At 38.3% G+C, this 13,009-nt stretch overlaps 1 long non-coding RNA gene across 1 annotated transcript; it reads right to left on the reverse strand.

Annotated features, from left to right (window-relative positions):
* Positions 1–3,443: 3,443 nt before the first annotated feature.
* Positions 3,444–7,768, reverse strand: LOC146891067 (uncharacterized). The gene is made up of 3 exons (XR_014998174.1): positions 7,658–7,768; positions 4,988–5,096; positions 3,444–3,506 (listed from the first exon to the last, which is right to left on the reverse strand). It is a non-coding gene; the product is annotated as an uncharacterized LOC146891067 (long non-coding RNA).
* Between the last annotated feature and the right edge of the window lie 5,241 nt (positions 7,769–13,009).

Raw genomic sequence — 13,009 nt, forward strand, 5'->3', positions numbered from 1 at the left:
TAAGAGTCTCAGTATCCAAATTTGATCCTACATCCTCAGATTTTTCACAGTTCTGGGCAGAGTGTACAGTTGGCTAACATAACATTCTCTCTTCTGGTGGGGGCATCACTGAGTATTTTTTTCTGCTTGATTCTTTAGCCTCTTCCCTTTTGTTCTTTAATTTCATAATGTGCTATATAGAACATTAGCTAGAGTCTGAATTCCCAAGTCTAAAGGGTTTCAAAGGTCATTTTTTTCTGAAGTTGGTTTTCCCTTTCCTTTGATCTGTCTTTCTTTTTTAAGCATATTTATTTACTCTTTTAACTTGTTATATTTTGTTTATTTTTTAATTTAAAAGCAATCGTTTTAAATTTTGCATGCCAATCCCAGTTTCCTGTCTTTCTCCTCCTCCTGCTCTTCCCACCTTCCCCCCCACCACCAGCAATTCCCCATCCTCTTCTAAGAGAGGCTAAGGTCTCCCATGGTGAGTCAACAAAGTCTGGCACAAATTTTATTTAATAAATGTATACAATACATTTTGGTCATGTTGTTGTCTCCCCCAACTCCTCGCAGTACCTTTCCAATTCTCTATCCATCCAACTTTATGCTTTTTATCTCTCTTTAGAAAAACAATAATAAAAGAAGGAAAAACAAAAATAAAAGTAAAAACAAACAAACAAATGAACAAAAAAAGACAGAATAAAAAGAAAGTAAGCAAAAAGGGCAAAAAAAAAGGCTCCTGAGTTTGTTTCGTGTTTGACCAACTTCTTCTGGCCATGAGGCCTGCCCTGAAACATCGTTGATACCGCCTAGTGACAGTCCATTGCTTTTGGCATTGTCCAGGGGTATTAGCTGCAAAGAGATTTTGGTTAGGAGTGGCATCCTAAAACACGAATAATAAAATTTAAGGCTCAGAAACTGGGGTTCAACCTGAAGATTTGAAAAGCAAAGCAGTCACTGGCTCTTACCTCGACCTCAATTTGAAATGACGATACTGTCTCTAGGACTCTTAGAATGAGACTGTGTTTTGAGAGCTTTTTCCTCCCTTTTTATCATCCTCCATGGGCTTGCATTAAAGGTGTACACCATTGTAATTAAAGCATGTACCACTTGCTTACTTAGGCAACTAGTGTGGCTCTTACTGGGATTAAAGGTGAGTATCATTGTGGTTACTGGGATTAAAGGTGTGTGTTACCATAATCTGGTCTGTAAGGATGACCAGTGGGACTGTTTTACTCTCAGATCTTCAGGCAGTCTTTATTTATTAATATACAATTGAAATGTCACTACAGCATCCTGTTTCCACTTACTCTTCTCAGTACCATGAAGCCTTCTGTTGTGAATATGTGAAAAACTTGTTCATGCTGATACAGTCTCTGTGAGTTCACGTGTGTATCAGTGCTGTTGTGTCTGGAGGACACCTTTTCCTAGGAGTTATCCATCATCTATGGCTCTTAGAATCTTTATGTGCAGATCCATCTGCCTTGCTGGCAGAAGTTTGATTCCGACTTCCCATTTAGAGCTATGTTTTCCAAGGACTCTCATTCTGCACATTGTCTAGTTGTGCAGTTCTATCTGCTGCAAAAAACCTTCCTTGAGGAGGGCCGAGAGAAGCATGGGTATGTAGGCACAGCAGAATGTCCTTGGCAGTCATTTTACTGCTATGTTCCTTTCTACGTCTTTCTAATTACGCATCATTTGAGGGTGAATGCCATGCAATTCACTTGTAATATTATAAATATTTTAGAGTTTACACCAACTCCTGGCATCACAACTATATTAATCAAGTATTTGTGGAGCAAAGTAAGAAAAATAGAAAGTTCATAGGTATAGAAATGAAAAAAAATTAGATAGATGGATAAGCAAACAGAAAGCTATCTCAAGCAGGTCGGAATACAGAAAGAAAATTTGGATCTTAGAGAGATGATTTAGTGGTTAGGAACCTTTGTTGATCTTGCAAAGGATTCTGTGTAGTTCCCAGCACACAGGTAAAACAGGTGTCAACCGCCTGGATGTCTAGCTCCAAGGGATCTGATGTCACTTTCTGGCCTCCTAAAGCCACTCCCATACACATAGCATTCATTCAGAAATATTCATATAAAAAGAAAAATTAAAATAAATATTTAAAAAAAAAGAGACAGGGATCTGGAGAGACAGCTTGGCCATTAAGAGCATCTTTAAATTAAATGCTCTTTCAGAGGACCCAAGTTTATTTTCCAGCATCCTAGTTAAATGGCTCCGAACTGATTGTTATTCTAGACATAGGGAAATGCAATGCCCCTGGAGTCTTCAGGCACCTCCACTCATAGGTCTTTTTTTTTTTTTTTTTTTTTTTTTTAGTAAATTTTATTAAATTATAAAAGTTTCCATTTCCGCCCCCCCTCCCAACACCCTCCCACTCTCCCCACTCCCCCCCTCCTTCCCCTCCGTCCCCCAGGGCAGTCAGGGTTTCCTGCCCTGTGGGAAGCTCCAGCTCCCTCCCCCTCCCTCCAGGTCCAGGGAGGCGAGCGTCCAGACTGGATCCCCAAAATCCAGCATATGCAGAGGAAACAGGTCCCAGTGTCATAGTCAATGGCTTTCCAGAAAGACCCCGGGCCAGCCACAGTCAGAGAATCCGGCCAAATTCCGAGAATCTGGCTAGATCACGTCCTCGTTCAGTCCCAGTCCGGCTGGCCCTGGTAAACTCTCATCAGATCCGTTCCCTTGTATCAGTGGGTGATAGCATCCCTCGTAGTACTGATTTCGTCTTTCATGTTCCTCCTCCTTCCGCTCCCCCTCCGGACCTCGGGGGGCTCAATCTGGTGCTCCAATATGGGCCTCCGACTGCATAGCCGTCCTTCGCCAGACGGAGGATCTATGGTGATAAGCAAAATATACATCAGTATGGTCATGGGCCACGGCCGATTCAGGCACCCTCTCCTCTGTCCAGAGAGCAATCTGGGGGATTTCTCCTTGGACCTGGGATCCCATATATAATCAAGTCTCCTGTAAACCCTAAAATGGCTCCCTTAGTTGAAATATATTGTTCCCTGATCCCATATTCATCCTACCTCCCTCCCCCCTCCACTCATAGGTCTTTACTTCTCCCCAACACATGCATGCACGCACGCACGCATGCACACACACACACACATATGCACATGCATGCACACATGCACGCGCTCACAAAATCTAAAACAAAATAAATTTTAGAAATAATAAACTAAATGGGTTTATGTAATAAAAATGAGAATGGAAGAATTTAAATGAAAAAATTGAAGCATATACACAGACCATGGGAAGCATTTCTTGCCTCTACAATCAGAATTTCAGTTTTGAATACAGGTTAATGTCCTCATCTCTCTCACCTGATATAGTTCTTTTTCATACCTTTAAAAGCATTTCCTATTATAATACTAAAAAGTTAACTATCACTGTAAACATGGTTTGAAAAAAGCTAACAGGACTGATAGTATTTTTCTCACCTTATTATAAAAGACTCTGAGTTCAGATTGACCTTGTTGCTCTTGTATCTGTTATTGTTTTGCCTGTTTAAGAACACAAAACCCAGTATGAGCAGTAGGGTCCCGAAAGCCAGTAAAAGAGTCAGATGCAAGCCCTGCTCTCACTGTTGGTAGTCTCATAAGAAGACTAAGCTATATAACTATAACATCAATGCAGAGTGCCTAGGTTAGTTTCTAGGCTGATACTAGATCCCTACTTGTCTGTTCGGTCTCTGTGAGCCCCTATAAGGCCAGGTTCGTTGATTATGTGGGTTTTCTTGTGGTGCCCTTGACCCTTCTGGCTCCTACAATCCTTTCTCCTCTCTCTTCTGTAGGATTGCCCAAGCTCCACCTAATGTTTGGCTGTGGGTCTGCATCGCTTTCCATCAGTTGCCGATGACAGTGGGACTTAACACCGATTTGGTCACAGGAGATGTGTCATAGCCACACGTTGGGGTTGGGGTGACATATGACGGGGTTCAACCTCCACATATTCTTCCTTTTTAAAATTTATTTAATAAAGCTTACAGAAGTGGGTCTGTTCAAACTTGACCTCATTCTTGGTCTTTCAAGGTTATTGACAGGAGATTGGCTTAAGGTGTGGCTACTAACAAAATATCTTGATATAAGACGTGATTACTTGGTGTTTAAAGTATTAAGATGGTAATCACTTTGTTTCTTATATCATGATAAAATGTCTTTACCTTCTTCCCCTTTTTTGGATTGGATTATTTAAAAATCATAAGAAATAAACACAGAAGCATTCAGTATTCACTGGATTGTCCTCCCAGTACTATCCTATGTCTCTGTATTTCTTTTGTATTTCTATTCTTCTTGCCTAATATTCCTAATCCTCATGCCCCTATTCTGAAACATACAAACCCTTCATGGCTGAGCCCCAACAGATGTTGCCTCAACTTGGGCTACAACAGAGATGCCAATTCAGGTAACATATCCACTATTGCTAGTCGTAGCTGGGGCCATCCTTAAAGGTTCCTGGGAGATTCAGGGGAGGGTCTTACTGTAATTTGATATGGTATATTTTGTTGATATCTATGAGAGGCCTTCCCTTTTCTAGATAGAAATGGAGAAGAGAGTTGTTGATGGGAGGTACAGAAAGGAGGTCTGGGGCGGGGGGAGAAGGAGAGGTGGGAAGGAAAGCTGTGACCAGCATGTAAATTAAATAACTTTTAAAAACTCAGAAAACCAGTGGTCTTGGAAAGACAGTGGTAGAATTTATTCAATATTACTTTATTTTCATTGGCAAATTCATTCTTCATTCCTGGGACAATGCTGGATTATCTACAGCACTGCATGCCTGTAGAACTCAGCAAACGCCTTATTCCAGGAAATTCTTATTGAAGTGACTCTGTCTTCCATCTCAGGGTGGAACTCAATGGACATGGCAAAACAGAGGCTGTTTAAAATGTTTTTTCACTTTAGCACTAGGTACCAGGAAAGACTTGAGTGATGCTAGATCCTTTGAGCTTGGGGAAGCAAGCGTAGGTAGAGAAACTGCTACTCACAATGACTTATCTTCAACAGACGTGGAGATGGTGAGAAGAAATTCAGAGTTCAAAATCACTGCTATCAGAGGGCATATCTGCAGGTTGAGCTGGGTAGTAGAAGGGTTGTCTGTCATGTGCAAAGCCATTGGTCAGCCATTACCATAAAAAAAGATAATAAAGGTAAATCTAAATTTCCTCCAATATTTTAGAAAGGTTTATTTTAGGTCTGTTGCTCAGTGTCCCTCTAGCTCTATTAAGTCATCAGATATGTGAACACAAAATATATTTTCACCTGCTTAGTTGTACGTTGAATCTTTATTTTAATTCATTTCAAAAGATTTGGTGATATTTCTTGATGTTTACACAGTATCCACTTTAGTTCATATATCTTTACCATTTATTGTCCATGTTTCAAAAGACATATGTCACTACTGATAACTGACAAGGTTCTAGTTTTCCATTTGTAGCAGGAATTAGGATCACATGTAAAATTATATATTGTTGTTAATAACATCTTTGATTATGTATTTCTGGTTTTGTTATATGTTAAATTTGGAGGATAAAGTAACAAAATAGATACCATGCAAATTATGACTCAATCATGATGATAGATAGTAACATTAACCAAAGTCTCTGTAAAGATCATTTTGAAAATAATTACCTCTACACAGATAAATTTATCTTTCTTCTTAGAGACTTGAAGGAAAATCTGTCCTGTGCTTTGTGATAAATTGGTTGTAGAGGATTTAGTGGTCCACAAGGAAAGAAAAACCCTATTTCCATCTATTGACATGAAGAAGTTTATTAATTTTCTAAAAAATATATTCAATTACATTCTAAATATTTGCATTTATATCTATAGAGTTGTTCAGTGGCCAAAGCTGGTCAAACTTTTATTGCATTGGGTAATATTTGTTGCAGATGTTCATTGCTGTTCAAAATAATAAAAATAGGTGATTATGGGCATCCATCTACGGATGTTACTTTTAACTCAAAGCCCCACTCTGTGTAATACAGAGAAAAAATACAGAGGAAAGGATAGAAAGAACAGAAGAGACAGATAATAATAAGAAGTGCTGTAAAGAAGGACAGTGGCCTTTGGGCATGACCTGACTGTAGCACACATGAACTATTAGCAATTGTGGTTATCAACATGAGACCCGAACAAAATCAAAGCAGTTAAAAACCACAGTATGGATTGAGGAGGGACTCCCAAGTCCCCACCTCTAGGTGTGGAACTATTTGGAACTGAAGGCTCCTGGAGTGGGTAAAGTATGGCCACTGGTAGCCTCTCTATGCACTAGCAGATGAATCCATCCATGTCCATGAGCAAATGAGCAACATTAATTGTACTTAGTAAGTTAAATAAATAAATATAAAAGGAGGACAGGGATTTGGAGGTGTGATGTGATGGGCAGTTCTGGAAGTAACTGGAGATGGTAAAGGAGGGAAAGATATAATAAAGATATGTGGAATTTATATAAAATTTTCAAATAATTAAGAAAAATTATTTACATAATACTTCACAAAATATATTATTAAATTACATAATATATAATAGTGTTAAGAAATCTAGAAAAATAGAAGATCATTTTGAGTACCAATAATTGCTAAAAATGTCAGAGAAGCTGCATAGTAGACAAGCATTTAACATGAACCTACTAAGTGTGAGACTTTATTATTTAAAAGGAGAGTTAAGATCAAATGTTTGATAAAAACAAACGTGGGTTATTTGGCTTTATTATTCTGGTCTGAGAACACTATTGCCAAAGGTTTCAGATGTAGAATCCCTTTCACCATTGTTCTTTCTTGAAAGCTGCCACATTTCGAACATGAGACTTCACTCTCATAAAACTGCGACCATTGTGTTAACATCTTAACCAGTGTTAACTTGAGTCATGGGAATCTGAGAAATGGTGACTGCTTTTGGATTACCACGGACACTTCTGTAGTTGTTACAGAATCTTTGGGTCTTAGTTTCTAAGTTCCAAAACTAAGTATTATTATACTTTCAAATTTATATTCTGAGAGTCTTGAATGACCCTATAACTTATCCAGCAGACATATAACTTCCTATCAATTTAACTAAAGCTAAGCATTCTTACCCCATATGTACAACTGTATGAAGCATTAAGATTCCACCCCCAAAGCATGATCTTCACATATTTGAAAGAGTTTCGGTAAGTTATCATCTTAAGAACTGAGTATGGTACTCTGAATTCAAAGCTCTTACCTTGGTTCCTACTCTGTTGCTGTGTGGCTTTTGTAATCTCATTCTGTACCAGGTTGCTCAGAATTTTGTGTACAATCTTCCAATACCATTTTATAAATTTATTATAAAAGCTAAATCTGAAAATTGGCAAGGAGTTTGCTACACTTTTCCCTCCCTACTCTAATTTTCAATAACACTGTGACACTACTGCTTTAAAAAAACTATCTTAATTAGTTCAAATTATAATTGTTTGTGTGTATCCCTGGAAATCCAAGAAGCTAGATTTGGTATCATTGCTTTACTCTGAATCTCTACAGCACCTCTTAGATTCTGTGACTGTGTGTGCTGTAAAAACTCTCTCCTTCCAGCTGAATGAATCTCCATCAGCAGATACTTCTGGAAAACATCTAAGTCAGGGATATTCCCCCACGAGATTTTAAAGATAAGCATAAGCACACACTAATCTAGGTACTGACCTTGTAGAAAGAGCTGAGAGTCAGTCCAATGGGAGAGAGTGTATTAAATAGGCAGATGATGAAATGACATCTCAGAGGCTGGAATCAAACAGACAAGTGTCAGAGGATCACATCCTTCCCAGCCTCTCTTTGCACACTCGTGATTAATAAATCAATTACTTTAAATCACGGGTTTTATATGAATCTTTTACTAGAAGCCTTAAGCTAAACAAGGGCAGAAACTCTAATTCTTGATTTATCTCTCCCTTCCTCTCATCTGCAAAGAGTAGTTTCTGGCATGTACTTGACATCTGTGAATTCTGACTGAGTTAATGAGGGAGACAAGATTAAGAGTTCAGTGATTTAAGAGGAATGACACAGGATGTTTACTCTTCTGTCAGACAAGCTTGTACCTACATGATCCTTTTACTCATTCTTTCTCCTAAATAAGATCAAGATGAGCAGCTCTGAACCATGGAAGCGACAGCTAAGAGAAGACCAGAGATGTGGTGATAAAGGAGTCTATCCATTATATCCAGCGCTAGGTAAAATCTAGTTTGTCGGTAAAATAAAGCCTTATTAGGCTTAGATTGCCTGGTTTAGGGAATCTCTGTCTGAACTTGGGAGCTCAATCTCCTCAGGTATATTGTGAAAATTAAATTCGACACTGTAAGGCAGAGTTGAACTTGGAGAAAGTAGCTTGCTGTGGGAACTAGAAAAAGAGCAATACATCCCTTTAGTTTTGCTTATATGCTTGTTTCCCATATATTTATTTACTCTTTAAGAGATTTATTTAGATATTTTATTGCTCTGTGAGTGAATGTGTGTATATATGTGTATGATGTGCATGCATTTCCCACAGAAGTCAGAAGAGGGTGTTGAATATTTTGAAATTGCAACATATCAAAGAATGAACTATATTCATTCTCTATCCATGCTGGAATTTTTTTTCTAATTGCATCATTTTTGATGCAGGGCTGCCTGTTATTAACTTGGGCAGTCCAGGTTACATCTCTCTATTCTTTGTAACAGCCAGAAACTGCCTTCATCAAATTTTTATGTTATTAAAAATTCTTCTGACGAAGTTTTGAAATGTGAGATAATCTAGATCAAATATATTCAGACATGTGGAATAATCCTAGCCAGCACAAGGCTAAGTGTGATGGTATAAGCCTCTGAAAGAGGAGTAGCTATTATAGACACCTGTGTTTGAATCCTTCGGCCCCAGCTGGTGAACTTGTTTGGGAAGGATAAGGAGTGTGAATTCATTGAAGGAAGTGAATCACTGGGGTAAACTTTGGGAATCAAAGCCCCACAGGATTCCCATTTTCTGTCTTTCTCTTTCTGCCTCTAACTTGTCAATAAGGAAGTAAGATCTCATTATCTTCTTTAGGACCATTCCCATCTGACTGTTGCCCAGATCCCTGCCATGTTGGACACAGAATTCAACCTTTCAGAATTGTGAGCTCCAAATTGCAGTTTTTTCTTTATAATTATCCTTGGTCATGGTATATTGTCAGAACAATACTAAGGTAACTAAGACACCACAAACAGACTTCATGCAGGTAGGAAACAACTTCCCATGAAGCAGGCATGAATTGATTGAAGTCAGTCTTGTGCTTAAAGATATTGCAATAAATGAATGTTAGTCTGATCTCCTGCAGATATCTGTGAGCTCTCTAGAACAGTGCACTGCCTTCTTTAGTCTCTCTTCAAGGAAGAAGCATTTGTCATAAATTCGTTCTAATTGTTCAAAAATTTATTTATTTATTTATTCAAAATTTCCACCTCCTCCCCGCTTTCCTTTTCCCTCCCCCTCCCCACCTCCCCCTTCCTCTCTAGTCCTAAGAACAGTCAGGGTTCCCTGCCCTGTGGGAAGTCCAAGGTCCTCCCCCCTCCATCCAGGTCTATAAAGGTGAGCATCCAAACAAACCAGGCTCCCACAAAGTCAGTCCATGCAGAGGAATCAAAACTCAGTGCCATTGTCCTTGGCTTCTCAATCAGCCTTCATTGCCAGCCACATTCAGAGTGTCCAGTTTGATCACATGCTCCATCACTCCTAGTCCAGCTGGCTTTGGTGAGCTCCCATTAGATCAGTCCCACTGTCTCAGTGGGTGGATGCACCCCTCGTGGTCCTGACTTCCTTGCTCATGTTCTCCCTCCTTCTGCTTCTCATTAGGATCTTGGGAGCTCAATCCAGTGCTCCATCAGCTTTCATGATAGCCACAAATAGCATAAAGTATCTTGAGGTAACTCTAACCAAGGGAGTGAAAGATCTATTTGACAAGAACTTTAAGGTTTTGAAAAAAGAAATTGAAGAAGATACCAGAAAATGGAAGAATCTCCCATGCTCTTGGATTGGGAGGATCAACATAGTAAAAATGGCAATTCTACCAAAAGCAATCTATAGATTCAATGCAATCCCCATCAAAATCCCAACAAAATTCTTGACAGACCTTGAGAGAACAATAATCAACTTTATATGGAAAAACAAAAAACCCAGGATAACCAAAACAATTCTATACAATAAAGGAACTTCTGGAGGCATTACCATCCCTGACTTCAAATTCTATTACAGAGCTACAGTAATGAAAACTGCTTGGTATTGGCACACAAACAGAGATATTGACCAATAGAATCGAATTGAAGACCCAGATCTTAATCCACAAACCTATGAACACCTGATTTTCGACAAAGGTGCTAAAATTATACAATGGAAGAAAGAAAGCATCTTTAACAAATGGTGCTGGCATAACTGGATGTCAACCTGTAGAAGAATGAAAATAGATCCATATCTATCACCATGCACAAAACTCAGGTCCAAATGGATTAAAGACCTCAATATTAATCTGTTCAAAAATCTTTACCATTCATTCTCCCTCTTCTCTTGAACAGAGCAAAAATCAGATGTAAAATAGGCAATGCAAATATAACACAATAATTGCTATACAAAATATGCAAAACATTGATGTGCTGTTGTGCCAATATTTATTTCTTAAGCTAAATATAGCTGTGATATACACATTACTTTTTTTTCCTCTTGCAATGCTCTCTTTCATGTTAAAATGTGTCGTTCTTGTTAGTAATGTGCATTCACTGCTCCTCTGCCCTGAGGTTTCATGTGATGATGTGCTGTCAGAGAGGCTCAGTGAGTTATCCATCAAGACAACCAATGATGAACACGGGGCAAAAAACCTAGGGCTTCCCACTAAGTAAAAGCAGTGCTGTTCCCACTCCCAGGCATTAGATTTTCATTACTTTTACCAATTTGAGGACTGGGCTGCCTGTGCCGCTTTGGTGTTACCTTTGCTCTGTACCTGGCCTTGCACCAATCGCAAGTGGTAGTAATGTCCATGACATCCGAGCTAGAATTCTAAAGGGCTACTAGTTTAATAAACTTTCTGGACTGTTAACACATATACCTTTGGATTTTTATCTTTGGGGTGAGATAGAGACATAGAGAAATAGTGTATTATATTAGAGGACCAAAAGAAACAATCACAAATCCTTGTTTATAGTTCTCTCACCACAGGAAGGTATTCTGGTACTGTGTGAACCTGTGTTTCTTTCCTTCAACTTTTGTACTTCTTTTAAAATCAGGTGATGAGTATACACTCTGAAAATCTTACAGATCCTAATTTCCAGTTTGCAGGGTTTTTTTTTTTTTCTGAGCTCCTAACACACTTAAATATGGGACTTGGTTCAACCTGGAAAGTGTAAGATCAGAAAGCAGAATGGCGCTTAAGTTGGAGCCAGGTTGCTTTTAAGGATTCTGTCTCCTAGTCTATGGTCCTGCAGTCACTGCAACAGGAGTCATCTATAAATCCTGAAGCGAGCCCACATCAATTGCACATCTCCTTCGACTGTCATTGGAAAGCCCACTACCAGTGGTGATGAAATGACTGGTGGGTCAGTGCTTAAGCACAGCCCCCTTTTTTTTTCTGCCTATTTTCTCCTCAGTTGGCAATCTCCTCAGCCTGATCCCAGAGCTGCCGATCTTTCTTGAAAATGTTGAAGTTTTCTATAGTATACTGCATGGCCATCTTCAGAAATGTGGTGTATTTTCTCCCCATGCCCAAGTACCCTTTTTTGCTTTTTGTTTGCAATAGTTTAAGGGAGGTTAGAGAAAATAGTTTTGACACAATGTCAAAATAAGAAAGCCTCTGTCACAATAAGAAAGAATGAGAAACTCCTATGTCTAAAACAAAATGATGCATTTGGTAAAAATCTGCCATCTATGTATTTAGTAGACACACATACACACGTGTGGATGTATGTATGTATTTATAATGTTATTCTCTATATATCTAAAAGAATACTTGTAATCAGAGTTACTTGAATCATACAACATATGTGTTCATGACATGACTCATGGAAAAAACAGGAAGTCAGTGTCAGATTAATGGCTTGGTCTTGTTAAATCATGACTATTCTCGATATTTCTAAATTTGCATACTTCAAATGTGTTTAGTCATCAATAAATCTGTGAACCCACATCAGAACTTTGTCATTCCATTTAGAGTATTCTCTTAGTTTGAATCCCTTTGTCTACCCACTAATTCTAATGTCCAGAAACTCCTAACACCTCAATCCTGTCCTACAATTATTGTTACAGAAACAATTAACAATTATTAATTAATAAGCTGAACAGCATTTTAAGTGATATATTTTTTACTCTCTTTTGGTTTTAGCTTAAGTCCTTTCTCCATCCATCTTTTAACCTATTTTTTTTGCTATTTCTTTATGACGATAATGTAGATGAAAATGAATTTTATGATCATATCATTGTTAAAAGCAGGTGTTGTCAGAGTAAATTTCCATCAAGCAATTTTGGTTCAAATCTTATTCTACTAATGTGTGGCTAGAGAAACTAATAATTTCTCGAAACAGGTACATCATGATCGGCAAATAAGAAATAATGTATACATCTCAAAGGGATCTTTAGAAGAATAAGCAGAAACAGAAACATGAATAATTCTTATTAGCACAGATGTGACAGGCAGTGATATTTCAATGAACAGAAGCTGCTGTTGTGACTGACATCATCATTCTCAACTATAACTTAAGAATCCTCAGAGGAGGCTGCATGTGATACTAAATCAAGGCATTGTCAAACTACTTGCTGGCAGAGTTAGAAAGAGTCTTGAAAACATATTTAGACCCTCAAAATTAAAACATTAGAGAACTAAATTATAATAAGGAAAAGATGGGTGATTATGGCTACCTAGAAATTTCTACTAAAAAAAAACAACTGAAGAAATGTTGGATCTAAGCTAATCTGAAGCTCAGTCACAAAGGAAGAATAAGTTCACTGACTTATTTAACAAAAACTGGCAAGCAGCCTCAACAGTAAAAGTTGGCCTGGTACAAACA

This window comes from Myodes glareolus, chromosome 19 (assembly GCF_982192425.1).
Source record: "Myodes glareolus chromosome 19, mMyoGla1.1, whole genome shotgun sequence".
Classification (NCBI taxonomy): domain Eukaryota; kingdom Metazoa; phylum Chordata; class Mammalia; order Rodentia; family Cricetidae; genus Myodes; species Myodes glareolus.